The following is an 18,857-nucleotide window of genomic DNA, read 5'->3' on the forward strand; positions in this document are numbered from 1 at the left end:
GGAACCTCTCTGAGACACTGATAATGCAGGAGTAACGTGCTACAAGTGGTTTGCTGTGTTATGGAGAAAGATTAAGTGCATCATACGGCTTTATCAGAAAAACAGACACTCAGTTTTTCAGGTGCAGTCTTGTCACAAATGGAACTGTTTGGGACAGAGGAACAAACACAGATCAAGTGTGGTCATAGTAGCTTTAATCTGTGATTATTCTGGATTGAAAGCATGTTTCTTCATGTTGAGAAGTATGTGGCGTGCATTTACTTGAATGTTGGAATCATTCAGTTTCTCTTAATTCCTTCAATTTTAAAGAGGAGGAATACGTACAGAACTTAAATGCACACAACATATGGCTGAAATACCACGTATACTAAAGATGTAAAAATCAAAGTTGCTGTTTCCATGACAACTGTAACAGAGCCAAAGAGTTCTTTTCATAAAGACAGCAGCCATGCACAGCTAAAGTTCAGAGTCTGGGAACCTGATTCCTAGGATGCTTTAGGGTCTCCATATAGATCTCTGGGGATGTGCTATTTATGTTTGTTATCCACTTGTAACTTAGAGTGTCGCTTGTTCGCAGATACTGCCTACAAAACACACTGATGGGAGTAGAGTGTTTTTATGATATATGATTGATACGTCTGAGATGTTGCAGATGGGAGTAGCAAACTAAGAAGTGATACCACCTTGGCAAAGAGGAGTTTAAAATGGAAAATGGGAGCATTTCTATCTTGAATTTTGGGGGCGAGGGATGATGAGGGCTTTGAACTGCAGCTTTTACTAATCTGAATTGTTTATACGAATACCCATAACCAGATTCTTTCCATGGAAAGACTCTCTGATCTTGTTTACTGGAAAAATTAGTCTATTCAATTTTTCTGCTGTAATGCCACTATATTTCAGTCATGTCAGATGGAAATCTAGTTTTTCTTCCCTCTGACATTAATTGTTCATGTCTTCATGAACTTCAGGAAAAGTGAGACCATAGTTAGTCAAGACAGTGAAGTGAGTGAACCAGTATCTTAAGTATGGCCAGTTCTGTGTAAGCGTAGGGTTGCACTGATGTATTTATCATGCTTAACTCCGGTTTAATTTGGATTTTAGATCGATACTGGAATAGAATTTTTATGAGATTATTTACTATTTACCCTTTTTTGAGTTTCCAGACATAGAGATAAATCAAGGGTGGATTAGCCAAATCTCTCTGCAAGTCATTTAACTTCATCCAGGCTACCCAGCAGAGAAGCTTCATTTTACTCAACTAAAGCAAATATTTCAAATATCTTTTTTTTGTCTCTTTTCTTTTTTTGGCTAGTCTCCAATTTAATATAAAGAACTTTAGTTTAAAATTATAAAATGGGTAATCTAGACGTTTTAATTTTGGTGAACAAAAGCTCTATTACTTAAAAAGGGAGGAAATAATAATTATAATATACTCTAGTTTTTTCCCAATTAAGAAGTAAAACTTTTAATACATGAAAATTCTTAAAAATGTAATTGAACTTTCAAGAACCCCATTACTGTAACTGGTTGACATTACTTTGATTTGAAGAGTTCAAACCTTTTCTACTGGGACAGCCTGTACAATAATAGAATTGTTCCTTTTTTCTGCTCTGGCTCCTCTATATTAACATACCTCAGTGGCAGTAATCGAGTTTGATCATCATATTTCTGGAATACTAATTCATGAAAATTTAATCCCCCGGTGATACAAGTTAGCCTTTCCAAATGTGCTGTTATAAAACCACGTGAGAACTGAGCTGGTGGTGGTTTGCAGTCAGTGTTAGCACAGTAGATGGAAGCTAAGTGTTTAGAAACGTGATGCCCCTCCTTCATAAAAGAGCTCTCATTCACATTCCCAGATGGACTTTGCTATCTTGGTTTAAGTGATTCTGGGCCTTATGGGCCTGACCTCCCCAGCTGCCAAAGGTGGTGCTCCTTGGCAGTGATGGTAGGAGGGGCTTTGGGCCAGCTCATCGACCCCTTGACACTGGTATCCTTCAAGGTTTGACATGAACTCTAGGCTAGACCAGAAGCAAAGTCTCTTGGCTGAAGGAGCAGAACGGGATGTACTCATTGGGCTTTGGTTTAGGTAGGTGCTCAGATACATTCAGGCAATTTTATCACTACTTACTTATTTGAGGGGACTGGGGGTGTGAGGGTGGAGAAAGGCTTCGCTGTCAGAGAGAGCATGGGCATGTGAGGTGTCTGACTAGACAGAAACTCCCAAATACAATTATGAATTAATGAATAAATCTCTATTAATAAATAACAGGAAAAGCATTAAAAATATAGCAATTGCCTAGTAACAATGCCTAGCAAATGCCTAGTAACAGATTCTTTCCTTCCACTATTTGGAAAAGGTTTGTGGACAATGCCACTTGCCCCCATCGTCCTAAAGTCAGTGCTGTGTGTTACCAGTGAGGGCACCCTCTTGATCGAAGAAGTTATAGATACAGATTGCAACAGAAGTTCTAAACTGGCTTTTTAAGTGACATTGATTTTTGGAGACATATTTAGAAATGGAACTGTATTTCCTGACAAATGGCTTTACAGTTAAATTTTTTGTTATTACTTGAAATAACTGAATGTGCTTTAGCTTCTGTCATTGAAGTCTTGGCTCATGCATCAGGTTTTGAAATTGAATTTGTAGATAGCATTCTTGGAAAAAGTGCCACCCAAACGAAACATTTTTCTTCTGGTTCCTTAAGTGCTACAGATGTATCAGAGACTGAACATGGATGTCACTGAAACAGAATTCTTAAATACTATTTTCAGAACCAGTACACTGGAAAATATGACCTTTCACTTCAATTTTTCTTTACCTCCAAGCCCAGGTGATGTTCCTCAGTTTCTACAAAGTATATGAGACCACATCACAGTAAAGTTGCAGATTTTCTGAGCATTGTAGGGTTTTAGATTGTACAGGCTCTGTCATCTGTCACAATTCTGCAGATACTTGTACAGAAGAGCATAATTTTTTCCATTCTTTGTTTTCATTTAATGGCAAAAAATCATTACATTTTGCTAGATTTCAAAATGAACTGTTCATGGCTGCTTTCCTAGGCTCCATTTTGTAGACCAAAAGTCTTTTGAGAATAGCTTATGATGTTTTAGCAAAAGCATATATAATTGATAAACTTCCTTTGAGAGTAATATTTAAACATCTAATTCAAGTGTCTCTGTTAAAATGCTTAAACATTGATTAGCAAGAGACAAATTTTATCTTTCCCAGCCCAATTCACAAGTGACTAAGGTTGATGAGAGAGAAGTAATTGCCATTGACATGACTGTTAGCATTACATTTGAGTATTGAAAGTGTAGATGGGCTTGAGTTACTGTAATGGGTTGAACCTTCTATCCTGAAAGTTCTGTACATGCAGCATTTTCCCTTTTCTGAGGTCTTTCTTAACAAACTGCTACTCTGACATAACAGATTTTCTCCCTCGATAAAATTTTCCTTTATGTATCCCATGCCCTTTTGTACCTTTAAGGCTTTCATATACTCCTGTTATTTTTGTTTTGTTTCTTATTATGGAAATACAACTGTTTAACAACTCCAGTATTCAGCTACAGTTGTTTTCAGGCGTTTCCTAAAGAGTGATTTTTACTTTTTCCTGGGGGAGAATGTAATTGAGAAGGGTTGTTAAACCTGGCACATCCTCATTTGGTGTTACTAAACACATGAGGAATCATTTTACAATGCAGAATCCATGTCTTTCTAATCAACATTAGTGAAATCTGGCCAGAATATTTAAAACAAGCTATATTTTTTCTTGTTAGAGGTCTAAAAGTGCATGATGTCTGGATTCCAGACTTGTCTTCTATATTATGAATTGGAGGTAGAATACAAAATATAGTTTTGAATTGTAATACATTTGTTGCTTAGCTAAGTAGTTGCAACTTAAAAATTTATTCAGAACTGATGTTTAACATGGCAAGTTGATGTTATTGACGTACTTCTGCCAACCAGCACTTTATACAGTGGTAGTATGGTGCGTGGTAGTTTACTACTGGGAATATACTTTTTTTTTTGTGGTGTAGGACTTTATACTGACAAGAGTTCTTTCAATGAAGTCCATCAAGCTTCAGTCCTGGGCAGGAATCTGGTGGTAGTGTGATTCATTACTTTTAAAGCAAGACAAGTTTAGGTGAGTCATCGAAAAATAAATTACTAAAGCACAGACTTAAACAGTGAATGCTACATGTTGATGCAAGTTGGCAGAAAAAAATTACAGATGTAATCTTTGGCTTTTTACTGAATAGTTCTTTGTATAGACGTAGCTTAACTGCTTTGTTATTGTCTGGTATAATCGGTGCAAGCTTGCCGGTTACATTTTGGAATTTGGAAGTCTGCATGGGACACTACTTTGAAATATCTTGGAATACTTCTATGATCTAATGCTGGTTTTAAATGGCAATTTGATCTTGGCAAGATTAGCCTGGGGCTTCCTCTAGCTAAGCTTGAATAATGAAATACTAAATGCAGTGACAAGTTGTGAGGTTTCTAATAATGGTCTGGATCGATCAAGATCAACTTTATGCTTTGTGCGTTGGTGTTTAATGGTGATCACCGTCTAAATAATGCACCAACTTGATGGTATACCATAAGGGTATGGACCCTCAGCCCATCCGAGCTTACATCCTGGTGGAAGATACTGAATGAAGCTTCCAACTTTCTGGGCAAAGACTCAAAACTGCTAGTTAAACCATTGTAACTAATTGTGCTATATGTTATGTTAGGATCACTTAAGAACACATTGTGCTGTGACGTAGCATCTCCTTTATAAAAAACTTAATGCTTCATAGCTCTGGTGTTATGTTGTATCAGTTTAAATAAAGATTGTCCAAGGAAAAAAAAAAGGAGAAAGAGGTGAAGATAATCACAATTCAGCTTAAAAGTGTTTAAGCATTCCCTGACTAGTCTAGACAGTGGTTTTAATTAGTACAGGAAAGAAAGACTTGTGAGCAGATATTTATTAAGTGCATTTGGAAGGGAGGACAATACAAAATAGTTATCCTGAAAACTGTCTGCCAGATTATTTTCCCCTCTCTTTCAAGAGCAGAGATTGAAAATGTGAAGTGTGCTTTTCAGATCTTTGAAAATACTTTACTATATTTCATATTACTCTGGCATCTGGGTTAGATATCTTGTTTTATTTCTGTTTTAGGACTTTACAAATCTGTGCTTTTAGAAGCAAAGAAATGAGGAAAACAGGCATTTAAGTCTGCCTGCAGACCAAACAGTCTTACTAACAATAACAAGTTTGTGTATTTCTTACTAGTAAAACCTCAAAAAAAACAAACACCAACTCATCCTCTCACCTCCGCTTTTGTGGTCTTCCTTTGTTGCTACATTTCCAACTATTAGGTTTTCAGCAGTCTTGTGAATTTCAGCTATTTAAAATATGTACCATACAAATAAATTAAAACAAGCAGGAGTTCACTAAGATGTGATAGCAATGATCTATACAGTTTATCCCTTCTCACAGTTGTATTTGAAATAATCTGCTATAGTCAGGCATTAAATGTGCACTCATAACTCCTGGGTTTTTTTGGTGATATTTCTACTAAAGATATATAAAAAAAAAGTGTAACTTGCATTACCTGTGGAATATTGCTTAAAATTCACATAAATGTATATTGTACCAAGAGGGAAAACGTAACATAATCATATCCTAATTGCATAATCAATTCACTGTGTTTATATTTTCTCCCTCAATGCAATTTAGTAAATGGGTGTTCAGGTGAAACAGTTTCTTGCTTACTGTGATTTGTTCAGTTAGTTTTGGGTGGCTTTTTTACCTTAGAAATAATATCTCTTTAACTTAATTCAGAATGTATTTCCCTAATGACCTTTTCAGATTGCACAGGAGGTTAGATTGCTTTCTCATTGTTTGTCTACATTCTGTATAGTTTAGATTTAAACCAGAATAATACAAAAAACAATTCCTTAACACAAAACTTTTTTTCCATTAGTATTAGTATGATTATTCAACATTTGTGGCATTCCTTTATAGTAGCTAAGGATATAGTAAGTTTTTGTGAGCAAAAAAGGCGACAAAAGAAGAGGAGTTTGAGATCTGGAAGTTACTTTTAGCATTTGGAAGAGAAACTAGTTCCTATTTAATACAGAATAAATACAAGAAAATAGCTTAAATATTGGGAGTGTTAGTATAACATAAAGGCACTTGTCAGCTAGGTTTTTGTGTCTAGTTTAAACCTTAGTGTAAATTTCTCAGTTGTGCTTGACATGACCCAACACTGAGCATCATGGAGTATCACTGACTATAGTGTTGATTCGTACACACTGTACTGTATTTAGGACTTTGTGGTGTGTTTGTATAGGATAAAGCGTATATTCTAGTTGCACCTACTGTAACAGGGATAGACATTCTTATGTGGGCAACCAGTCAAAAGAGCTAGAACCCTGTCTTGAAAGCAGTTTTTCTATTTCAATGAGGTGTAATGATGTGGGGGCAGAGAAGAAGCAATAGGTAGTATATAGGTATGTGGTCCACATAAGTGCCTTATGCATATAAATTAGCCAGATGCTATTTTAAATTCTCAGTGCTTTCACACAGGGGAAGAGACCAGGGTGTTGTGTGTGTCAGTAGGTGTCACTGAGAAGCTCTACTATTGAAAGTAGAATACAAAGTCTGCTGGAATACAAGGTAGATCACAAGGCAGTCATAGCTTTATAGCTCTGAATTAGAAAAAGGGGAAAGTCAGCTCTGTCCTGAGAAAGGTGACTGAATACCTATGATCAATAGCGACGCTCAGAAGGAATGGATGAGAGCTGAAAAGATGCGCTTTTCTTTAAGCACGGACACACATTGCTTCTCATTATGCACCTGGACCTTTCAAACCTTTCTGTCGTACTGAGACTCCCAGCCAGGTGTTTTTGCACTGTGAAACGAAACAGTCTTGGGTGCTTATGTAGCTAATGGAGAAGATGCCCAAGGCCTGGGGCAGAGGTCCTTCTCTGCATCTAGCTGTGCTTATTAATTAAGTTAATGCTGCTGCCCAGGTGGAGATTGCTGCCCTCACTGTTTTGCTGAAAAAAGGAGATTCTGTGTATGCTTCCTTGCCTGCTTTAGGTTGTAGTTTAAACAGATGATAAAGGCTGATAAGAGCTAACTCACCTGACCTTGCCTGAGGTTGTTTAGGAGAGCTCACATAATACTTAAACTGAGTAATGGCTGATAGAGGTCAGCAGTCAAGAACTGTACGCTACAGGATTTTTAGGTGAACATCATCCTATGACCTGAGGAAAACAAGTCTAAGAAATTTCTATAGAAGTAAGTGCTTGCATATTAGGATTGTGCAGATATAACTTGATTATTTCCTTTATTAATTAGGAGTTAAGTTACATGATTTTTCAAGTCTATAATTGTTTTCACTTCAGTGAGTCAGTAGGTGCTGGCCTACGTGTTTACTAGACAAAGGCACAGCACTTCTGATTTTTATGTTTGTGAATTTTGGCCTTGCTGTTTACATAAGCAGTATTTATGACAGCAAATTGATGGGTTGGTTTGTTTGAAAGCAGTCTCTGCTTTGGCAGTGATAGACAAAATGATACTGATTTTACAAGCAAAATGTTTAGCAGTTATACAGTGTATTCATAGAGATGTCTTCAAACATTTTTGGGGATATTATGAATACTTCTTTGATGCACAGGGTATACGAATATCTCCATCATACAAATATTTTTTTAAAAAAATAGTGCGCCCTAAACAAATGAAAAAGAAAGCCCCAGAAACCTAAGATTTCTGATAATAAATAATTTTAAATGTGACTAGTCCTATACTAGTGAGTGGAAATAGTCAGTCATATGCTTGGAAGCAGAGCTATTAGCAGTATCTTCAACCAGTACAGTTAGATGTCTATCTCACTTATATGCAGAGGTCCAAGAATTAAACTCCTGGGGCGTATTGTTGGTGAATGCGCTGTCTAACTGAGCTCTCCTCCCTTTCTGGAACACTGAGCAGAGTTTTTTTTCTATTAGGATAACTAAGTGTAGCTTGCAAAATTGCTTTAGCTGTGTGTTACTGCTTCAGAATTTCTAATTTTAGGAAGTAATGCTACAAACATCTTGAAATACATAACTTAAATCTACTTACTTTTCCATTAAAACGTTTGTCACTTATGTCATGTAATAGTTGTTATGTTTTGGTAAGGCTTTTTCCTGAAAGCTGAGTCATATTACACTGAAATATAGAACATCTTGTTGGAAAATCATGTGATTTTGGTGTTTTGTTTTGTTGGCTGTTTGCTGGGGTGTTTTTTGATTAGCTTTTTAAAGACATCTTAATTGGTCTTATATTTCTTTTCAGGTATTCCACAAGTTACGTTTAATATTACACTGAGAGCAAAGCGGGTTTGAGAAGAGTGTTGCTTTTCTGAAAGGCAGGCTAGCATCCAGACATATTATTTATTCATTCCTCAATGTTCTAGGTGTCTTAGGGATGTACTTTGACATGCGTTATTTCTGGCAGCAATGATGACTTAGGCATACCCTGCTCCTCCTTCCCTTACTGCTTGTTCCAAATTCTGTATAATCTTTGTGGGTTACAGAGGTAAACTGAATCAGAGATTTGGTTTACCATGTAGCAAAAGTGGTACTGGGAAGCATAAGGACAGAAAGAGCAGTGGAGAATGTGAATATTGCTTAAATATCTGTATATTGGTGGGGAGTGTTTCTGTTTCTCTCCTTTATTTCTCTGAAAATAGATGCTTTGGCATAGAGAGAAGCTAGTTTCTGAAGTGCTGCTGGCCATTGGAACAGGAAGTTATGAAGCTGATCTCACTGTAGGGGTAGCAGGAAGAAGATGAAAAAATATACCCCAAAAGTAACTTAGTTTAGGTATGTATGCTCTCTAAGATTAGTTTTCCCCTCCTCATTACGGTGTACAGTTACACTATTAATGAAAGTATGGTTGAAGGTGTGTTTATCTCATTGTATAGGAGCTCTGATGAAGAGTAAAGAATGGTAAATAAAGGGGACAGCAAAGTAATAAGGATTGATGTTTATTTTTATTTTTCCTTTGTCTTAAGTTGGCATGTTGGAAGTCACTGGAATTGAGACTTCATAAAAGACGGAAGATCAGGACTTGGGAAAGAGTCTTAATTGTTATACTATGTTTTCACTTCAGCATTAGATGTAGGTTATTCCATAGTCCCTGTTACGTTGTTTATGGAATGGTTTCGTACATTTCTCTGCGTTATCACAGACATCTGTATTTTCCATAGTGACTGTTCCTTGGCAAGTCAGCAGAGATGCTCTCCTAGTACTTCATTCTCCATCTATTTGCTGAACGTTCTTTGTCTTCCCGGTATCTAAAAAAGATAGGGAGCCAGGAAGCTAGCTGACATGCACTTTAGTTTCGCTAAAGACAATGATGGTTTTGGGCAGAAGGTTGAAGCAGTTTTAGAAATTAGCTGGATTGGTAAATGCAATTTGATTTGAAGGCATAAGGCCTTCATTTGTGAAGGTGAACTGCAGTCTGAGTTGTAAGATTTACTGCTTGTTCTTTGGATTGCCTGGGTAGCCAGGAAAATATATTTGTTTCCAGCTGGCCAAATGATTACAGCTTTTCTTTGAGGATTTGAACGAAACTGCAGGCATCCATCTTTGTCATCTTTAGGCTTGATTACTATAGCACACATTTTCTTTATGTACTTTATGCCTGACATTTTGCTTTAATCAGCATTTCCAAGTGAAACTGCTTGTAATTGGGCTTGCTAGCCTAACATGCTCTATATTTTGCGTTATTTACAAGTTTACTCTTGGAATTGCTTAGTATTTGATGACCTGACATTTCATATACCCAAAGACTGACTTTATGGGGCGTATATTGATATATATCTGGACACACTAGCAGCCTGCTTAATTAAGACAATTCTGGTTTTCATGAGAGCCTGAATCTTACTATTTCTGAGTCTTTATACATTGATCTGAGCTATATGAATTAGTAAATTTTTTTAGCCTCCTTGCTTACTGAGATCACTTCCATCTTACATTTTTCTGGCTTGAACAGGTTTTCCTTAGTTCTTGGTTTTTTGCATCATGCAACTGGTAGTATCTCTTGCAGTTACTTATGATTAGAATTGTACTATTTTTAAGCCTCTGAAAATATTTGAAGTTCTACACTTCTATTGATAAATAAGGCTTCAGTTTTACAGTAGTAAAAATAGAAGAGTATAGGGATTGTATCTGGAATTTGCAGCTGCTGAAAATTATATTCACAGATTCTTTATGCATCCTTGGTATCACACCCACACCCCAAGACCCTCAAACCCAAACATCAGTCTTTTTTCAAGCCTTAAAACTTTGTAAGGTCTGTGAATACCTCGACTGCCATTAAAAGAGGAAAAGAGCCAATGTAACTGTTGATACTTTGTATAGTACTTCCTTACATACAAAACCTGAAATGCCTTTACAGATACAGCACTTTAAAAGCGAATGCAACAGTATAAACAGTGTCTTAGGAAACAAGTAAATAGCTTGCCATGTAGTCTGCTTTATTTATGGCCTGACAGCTTACTTGTGCAGTTGGACGTACAGACTTAGACAAGCGTATTTGAGAAGGTACTTTAGAAATATTTCTCAGCACCAGCTCTATAGAAAACCCATTGACCTGTAAAAGTGTGCTGCTGAGAGCTGTATGTTCATCTGGATAGTAAATGTATTTTGTTTTTCATTACTGGTGCTAGTGATCCTGAAGATGTTCCAATGTATACTTAACTCAGGTTTTCCTCTGTATTTGCAGTCAAATGTTACTCTGTTTTCATCTGATTTAGTGTAATGATAGCAAAGAATGGCTCTCAACATTTGGTTGCAAGAATAAAGATACAAAAAAAAAATATCTGGAAATAGCCTGATGTAAATAATGTCTGCATTTGTAAGACAAGGGTTTTGTTTTAATATTCAGCTTTAATATATTAGTAACGGGAATGACCCTGACTGAAAGGACACTTTACCTCCCTTGGAGGAAACTTACTACATTTTTTTAATTATTTCTCTGCATTTCCTTTAGATATCACATTACTGACTATTGTTTTTAATATCGTATGAACTGATTCCCTTGGTCTCCAGGGGAAGTATGTGGAAAAAGGTCCCCCATCCCATCTTGTAACACAGGAACATCTCTGGTGCATCTATTCGTAAAAAACAATATGACACAAGGGAAACAAAAAAAAAAAATCTTTCAAGAAATCATTGAAAATATCTCTGGGGAAAAAATCCCAAAATATAATGGAAAACAAGGAAGACAGAATCAACTCCAATTTATGACTATAAATACCATTTTATTGCAATGGTGAACAGGAAATCCCTGGTAGGGAACTGCTTGGTCAGTGGCTAAGTGCTTGGGTTTGAACATATTTATGAAATGGATACTCTGGATATTTGCTGCAAATAGATGAGTAGCCTATTACCCCTGACTCCTATTGCAACTTTCTGTCATTGTTTTCTGTGACGTATGTAAAATCTAGAATTCTTTTCAATTTAAGAGTTAGAATGTCAGCTTTTCCTGCTGACATATTCAGAATTGATTTGCCCAGGAAAAGTGAAAAAAATTAAAGTTCTTCTAAAAATGTATTCTAGAATATAAATGGAAATATTTACCCTTGTTTCCATTCACGTGAAGGGAGAAGAGATGAATAAGAACATTCAGATCATATTTGGTATGGAGTAACACTTACATTCTTAATACAGTTTTGGATTATAAAGTTAAATTAGGTGGCTATCTTTCTTGCACAAATTGAGGAGACGTTTTGTTTTACTATAAATTTTAATGAAATTCCAGAATAAATTGACAGGCACTGTTTTCCTTGGGGTATCTTCCATTACTTTAATATGTTCAGCAAAGTAGTCATAACAATATTTTCTAGTGAGAGTAGTGGTGAATTGAAGCCGGGTTTTCACATCAACATTACCAGCTCAGCTGCTTTTTGCTGCCAGAAGAACTCAGTGCAGTTTACAGCAGTATTTCCAACCATATTAGTTGTGCTGGTTTGTTGGTATAGTGCATTTTAAATACCATTAAATCCTTAATAAAAGCATTAATGTAAATAATATGTCTATAATATTTAGAAGTCAGCTGGGGCTGATTTGCATAGACAGAGGCTGTGTGCTGATTGATGGCATCCATTACAGCAACTCTGTATTTGTTTTAAACAACAAATGGGTAATTATGTGCAGACTGCCAGGTACAGAAGGTAATTCTCAGGTAGATAAATTATAGTTCTTGATCTCATTGATTGGGTCTGCTGTGGGACTATTGATTCCTATTGTAAATGTTTCTTATCAGGATTGTAGAAAAAGCTGAAAATAGGGAAACCTGTCATAAACCTCTACACTTCTATAATTATTAGGATGTTAGGAGAAAAATCCACTTTTGGGCATGTAGTTTCATAACAATAGTTTAGATTATCAAGTTCTTAGAGCAGTAATTGTTTGAGAGCGCTATGAGTTACACAGCTCCTCACCGGTTCCCAGCTTCCACATTCCCTTCAATGCCTGGAGTGGGTTATCTTCCTGAGTTCTATCTTTGGAGTATCCTGAATGAAAAAATACAGAGTTTGAGAGAAAGCATGTATTTCTAGAACCGTAAACTTCAATGATTTCATCTTTTAAAACTCGATTAGTTAATATTTTATATTTCATTGGATAGGTTAGATTATGGTTGGATGGTTTCTTATTGTAGCTCAGCAAGTGAAACCTACTGATTGATTATAAACTCTGGTCAGTATTAGGTATGTTTCAAATTTTTTATTAAAATTAAATTGGCTTTTAATTCTGTGAAGGGTAAATATACAGTGGCATGTAAGTTGTTTCTCCTATGAATCTAATGTTTAATGTTCAGAATATAAGTTTACCCAATGCCTCCAAGTAAAAAACCCACAATGTGTATGTGATAGAAAGGATAGATAATAATATTGGTCATGGAAACTGCAAGATGCAAAGAATTGTTTTTGTTTCCAAAAGCACAAAGAAGTGAAGGAAGTATTTTTAAGATAAAATTTAACATTGAGTGTCAAGGTGGAAATCCAAAGCAGTAACGAGCTCATTCTAACAGGCAGGGTGCTTACAAAGGGCAGCAAACCTACCTGTGCAAAACTAGCTGCCATCCACAGAGTGAGCTGAGGAATATAGCCAGGTTCTTAATGTAGCACTGCATCTGTGTTTGAGGCTAACACTGCTGACATTCTCCTTTGCAATTTTGGCATGACTTTCACTTTAGAAGGACTTCTTTTAGGGAAATAAAGCACCCTTTTTTAACAGGCTGAATAAATATTGTGTATTAATTTACTATCAAAGAGAAGGATGCCCTTTTCCCATATATTCATCTTTAATAGTCACATCCACCTTAATTAATAATATCTTCAAAAAGTCATTACACAATTACTACTTGTGTTGGGGGGGATAGAGCATATATCTTGGATGAATCTGCCAGAACTTCTTTCACCTAGCTTTCAAACAGCTGAACCACTCTACTAAATCTTTTCTGATAAAGAGCAACAGACATCACATGGTAGGAGACCTTGCTAGAGCAGTAACTAAAGCTTGCAAGTCTCAAGGGACACTCAGAAAAGTACATCAAAGTACATTAATTTTGTGTATGTATAGTTACAACATGTATTTTATTCAGTCTGGTACTCTCTTTGTCCATGTGGAAACCATGTTGGTGGAACTAAAATACAAGGACGAATTCTCAAAGAATTGATGAATAAACATCTAATTGCAACGTAGTACCATACCACTAATATCTTGGGGCTTATTACAAGACGTCTGGGTAAGACAAGTCTTGATAACTGAAATTTAACATTTGATTGAATAAACCTTATAGTTGGTAGAGACACTGATTTTTGTCGCTTTTTTCCCCCCTGCTAACCCTTCACATATGCCACGTTGTCTCTATACAGGTACTAGCAACTTGGTCCCATGCTAATAGAATCTTTCAAAGCCAGCTATCCTTTTTCTCTCAAGGGGCCTAATTAGTATAGTTAAGTTTAACTAAGCACAATTCTCGAAAACTGTAATTAGTTTGGAAAGTGTCACTTCTTGTCAGACCTGACACTTCAGAGACTGAACACTTGCTCACCCATTTTTATTTTTTTCCTCACGTATATCTTTTTGTGTAACTTGAAGTGCACAAGATAAATGAGTAGAGAAAGGTAAACTTTTGATGACAGAATTTTTTTTCTGAGAGTTGTGTGATGCCTGCTGTCATCCTCAAAGGACACCAGTGACTTAACTGATTTTGATAAGGTATTGCGCTTTATGCAGTAATGTAATTGAATTATCTGCAGCGAGTGTCAGCTTCACTGCTATCTTGACTCTCTGCTGCATGCAAGATTCAGATGTAGTACAATGTGTCCTTTTAATCCAGCTACTTCAGTGTCAAGTGCCCATACAGGTAATTTTATGCATATTAGAGAGCTGCATTAGTAGCAAAACAGGGCATAAGGTGATACTGCAGCAAAATAAATCTTATCTAGCTGTTTGACAAAACATTCTGGTGAAGAAGTAGAAAATAAAATGTGCATTCTGGTGTGCAGCTGAAGGTCTTGTTCTGAGAAACAAACTTGAATAAGATTGCAAGACACCTGCCTTGAAATATCAGCAGCTTCTTTGGATCAGTCAGAGCTGCAGAGAACTGTGACAAGTCAAATTGATGCTACGATTAAGGTCTGAGCCCAGGATTTACACAGCCTAGCTTTAAATTCTGGGGTGTGTGCGTACGCATGCGCAAACAGCTTCTTTGTGCTATGCTTCCTTGTTTATAAAATAAAGATACATCTTCCAATCTCAAAGGATTTTTGGGATATTAAATCCATAAATTCTGGGACTGTGCAGGTTTCATGGCAGATGTGGCCGTCATGGTCCTTCCAGAAACTCCTAAGATACAAGAAAGCAGCACTTGGCTCTAAAATGCTCTAGACACAATGGTCAAGTTAAGGACAATTGTATACTACTAGTTAGGTTCTTTTTAGAAATACTTCCTTTTTTTTCTCTACTTTTCAAAATCTTTCATAGAGAAGGGTATTTCATTTTAGGAGTATACCAGCTCAGAACCGAATAGCTATAGATAAATGCAATGAAATTTTCTTGGCATCAGCTGTGTTACTCTTTCTCACTATTTCTATGAAATAGTCCCTGTTCAACATTAAAAACACTCTCCTTGCTAGGAATTTAAGCTTTGAGGCCAATATTCATTTAGTAAATAGTTGCACTCATTTCTAAATTTAGTTATTACACCGTGGTGGGTTGTTTGCCTCTCACCAGAAGTGGAAGAGGAGAAAGAAGAGCAGATTCTGGGGAGGAAAGAGCAGCTCTGTTGCAACATTCCAGCCCTTTGTGGTACTCCAAAGGGGGGGAAGAAATCACTGTAGATTTGGAGAGACATTTTTAGGAACAGAGTTGGGCAATCAAGTACCGTGAGCTATCAGAAACTCACACGGAAATTAGTTTTGCAAAGAATAAAGTTCTTGCCAGGTACATTCCCTCTAACTGCTCTGCCAGTTGTGGCATCTGGGAGTGTAGCTGGAGGAAGGAGCAGGGAAGGAATTGCTTCTGTATGTTGAGTTGATCTGAGGCCCAGCCAACCATGAAAACTTGGTGCCATCCTTGTGGAGCTGCTTTAAAAGCACCCGTGTAGATTCCTTTGATGTGTTAAATAGCTTCTCTGATCACACCTGTGAAGATTTTTGCAAGAAGTAACTTAAAACCAGAAACTCTATTAATTTTGCTGTTACTTTGAAATACCTGTTCCATGACTGGCATTTATTCTCTTCTTTTAATGTTCATTTAAAGCTATGAAAAAGCACATTTTCTATTTAGTCTTTATAAGCTTATTCACTAGTTTTGGTTTCTATTTTCCAGTGCAGTATAAACATCAGACTATAACTGTCTAACTGTAGCAGTAGTAGTTTTACTGTTTATTGTATAAAAACTAAATATGCAGCAGTTTTTATCAAAATGTTTTGCAAACTTTTGACTAAATTAATAGCACTCCTGGGGAAAAGCCAAAAAAATCTAGCCATTGAATACACATGCAGATCAGACCATCATGAGTTGTGAAACTTTATGTAGCAGTATATTAAAGTTGGTCTCAAAATGCAAGTGTTCCCATCATTTCATCCCGCGTTAATCTTTGGATCTGTGTGTATTTATTGTCATAGAAATTTAATTGTGTTAATGTAGTGCCTGACTCCTAATGAATAATTTGCAAAAGAAGTGGACTGACACTTTCTCAGCATATTGTGTTTGCATCTTAATGAACATTTTCTGCTTGGTCATGATCAAAATAGGAGTACATTTACATAATGTTAATCAAGCACTTGTTCTTAGCATTTGGAAAAGGGCAGGACTTAAATTTAATTTTTAGTGTGTGCATGTCTCTTAACACAAATTTAACGGCTAGTTTAAACTACAAGCTACTGTCACAGTGAAAACTGGTATTAACTGTCCCTTCTACAAACTCTGTATTAAATGTTCTTTTAAGATGTTTTATAGATGGATATTTTATAAGTCATTCCTATTGCTTGCTCTCTGGACATAAATCTTATATGAACTTTCCCTAATCTTTCTCAACCTTTTTAATTTAGATGATTACTTGCCATTTTTAGCTATTCATGGAGTGATAATTCTTTTCTGCTAGTTTGGTACCACTTCATCTTTGCAACCGGAGAATAACAAGTGCTTATAAACATCTTTAAAGATTTTTGTCTCAAAGTCTAAAGGAAGCAGGTATTTTGTTGGTATTTTCCTTTTCTTGTCTTTTTTTCTCCTTTCTCCAGTGTTAAAGTGGAAGTATAATCAGCTTAAAGTTGATAGTAAAACAAAATTCTGAAAGGAAGCATAAGAAAATAATGTGTGACACTTCAACAGAAAAAGAAAATGTCAGTCACAGGCAACCTGTTTTGACTATATAGTTATTATTATTATTATTTGCCTCTTTTTGGTTTTTGTTTGGGCTTTGTGTTGGTTTGTGGTGTGTGGTGTGTTGTTTTTCTTTTGCTTCCTATTCTAAGAGTGTCGTGTATTTCATTGTTTTATTAATTGACAACCTAAAAGTTAGCATTCACCTTTCTGGAATCAGGGGGAAAAGAAGCTCCTGCCAGGTGGAGATTTTGCAGTAAGAGAAATGTGTGTTGGTTCCCACTGTGAGAATAGAATATTTGGGCCAGAAGATGATGTGGCATTGCACAGGAAAGTAGAATGGAAAGATGAAAAATGAGAAGGATGAGAATATAGGAAAAAGAGGTTGGACTAAGGAAAAAAACCCCAACATACCACATTGATACTTTGCTTTCTTAATTACTGTTGTTTATTTTTAAAAGAGAAGAGCATGCTCTGCATCTGTCTCCCCACTTCAATCTTTCAGAAGAAGCTAAAATGTGCTTTTCTCATTTTTCAGTGCAAACAGAGCAAGGCTACAGGGCGTTGTATGCTTTCTGGCATATTGTAAGAACTGGATTATGAGGGAAATATCAGCTGTATAAATGGACTGTGTTATCTGTTGGATTCCTGAATGGTGTTTAGCAAGTCATTTGAAGCACAGGCTTGGGTTGTTAGTGCTTCTGTGACAGCATCTTTCATCTGTTGCTGCCAATTGTGTCCGTAATGGTTCTTTTGGGCTGCTTTGGAATATCAACGCGGTTCCAATATGACTAGAATCAGGTATCAGTTAATGTAGTAGTCCAACTGTCTCCCAGTGTTTAATTGTCATAAAAATCATATGCAGACTGTATGAAGCAATTCTGTCATGATCTTCGTTCCAACAGGTTCTCACTGTTTTCTGTCGGCTTCTCACTGAGATAAATCATCCATTATCGGTGTTAAAACACTGCGCTTCAGGCTGCACCTTTTACTCTGCAGTAAGCTCGCACAACTTGATTTCTTTTGAAAAAGAAACATGTCTGTGTGTACAGCTGTAGGACAGCAGCAGGAAAAAACTAATACTGGTAACAGCAAAACGAAGACTACTTTCTCTTGGTAATCTTCATCTATATATGGTGACTTCGTTTTTGTGAATTGTTTGATTTAGAGCCCATGGATTTACTGAGAAAACTTCAAAAATTTCTCTTGATTGCCTTTGTGCAAAACAAATACTGATCTGGCTTTTGCCATCCCAAACTTCTTTTTTTCCAGTCCGAATGGCTATGACATTTCCATAGCGCCAGGCAGTTTTGGCACAATGCCTTTCTCTCAGAACTTTCTCTTCACCCATGGCGTTGCTTCCCACATGAAGCAAAAATCACGAGAGGATCAAACTGAGAGTCATTCTTTGGGCCTGATAGATGAATTTTGCTGTATTTTGATGCAGCTGTTGAAAAAGTGCATGTGTCCTAGTTTCCTTCAGCTCACAGCTGTGTCTTTGTTGAAAGTTTGTCACTGGTTTATGGTTTACCATACTGGCTTAAGCCACCAACAGGAGTGTTAGGAGGCTGAGATGGGAGGTAGGGCTGACACATGGCCCGTTCCTCATTCCTGGGATGGAATGGTACTTCCCAGCCTCTGCTGTGTCTATCTGAGCTCTTCTGTACAGTAACCAAGTGTCCAAAGGAGCAAACAAATATTGCACTGACATCTGGAATTTTAGGCAAGCCAAACAAAAGTATGTATATCTGCTGTCACCTTTCCTACAAATGCTTTGATAGAAGCAGACACTCTAGTAGCAAATGTTTAATGTTTAATGTCACAAGTTTAATGAGCAGCCTTGTAAAGACAGTTACTGGTTTTGATTTTACAGAGGGTTTGACTGGTTTACGAACCATTGTACATAGTACATGTACATAGTAGCTGCAGTTGCATAATGAGAATATGATGGTGTGTAATGTGAAGATTTTGT

General features: G+C 36.6%; 1 protein-coding gene across 4 annotated transcripts in view; it reads left to right on the forward strand.

The window, feature by feature from the left end:
• Positions 1–18,857, forward strand: part of HS2ST1 (heparan sulfate 2-O-sulfotransferase 1) — an 81,404-nt gene that overhangs the window by 22,309 nt on the left and 40,238 nt on the right. The gene's annotated exons all lie outside the window — the stretch shown is intronic.

This window comes from Falco biarmicus, chromosome 11 (assembly GCF_023638135.1).
Source record: "Falco biarmicus isolate bFalBia1 chromosome 11, bFalBia1.pri, whole genome shotgun sequence".
Taxonomy (NCBI): Eukaryota; Metazoa; Chordata; class Aves; order Falconiformes; family Falconidae; genus Falco; species Falco biarmicus.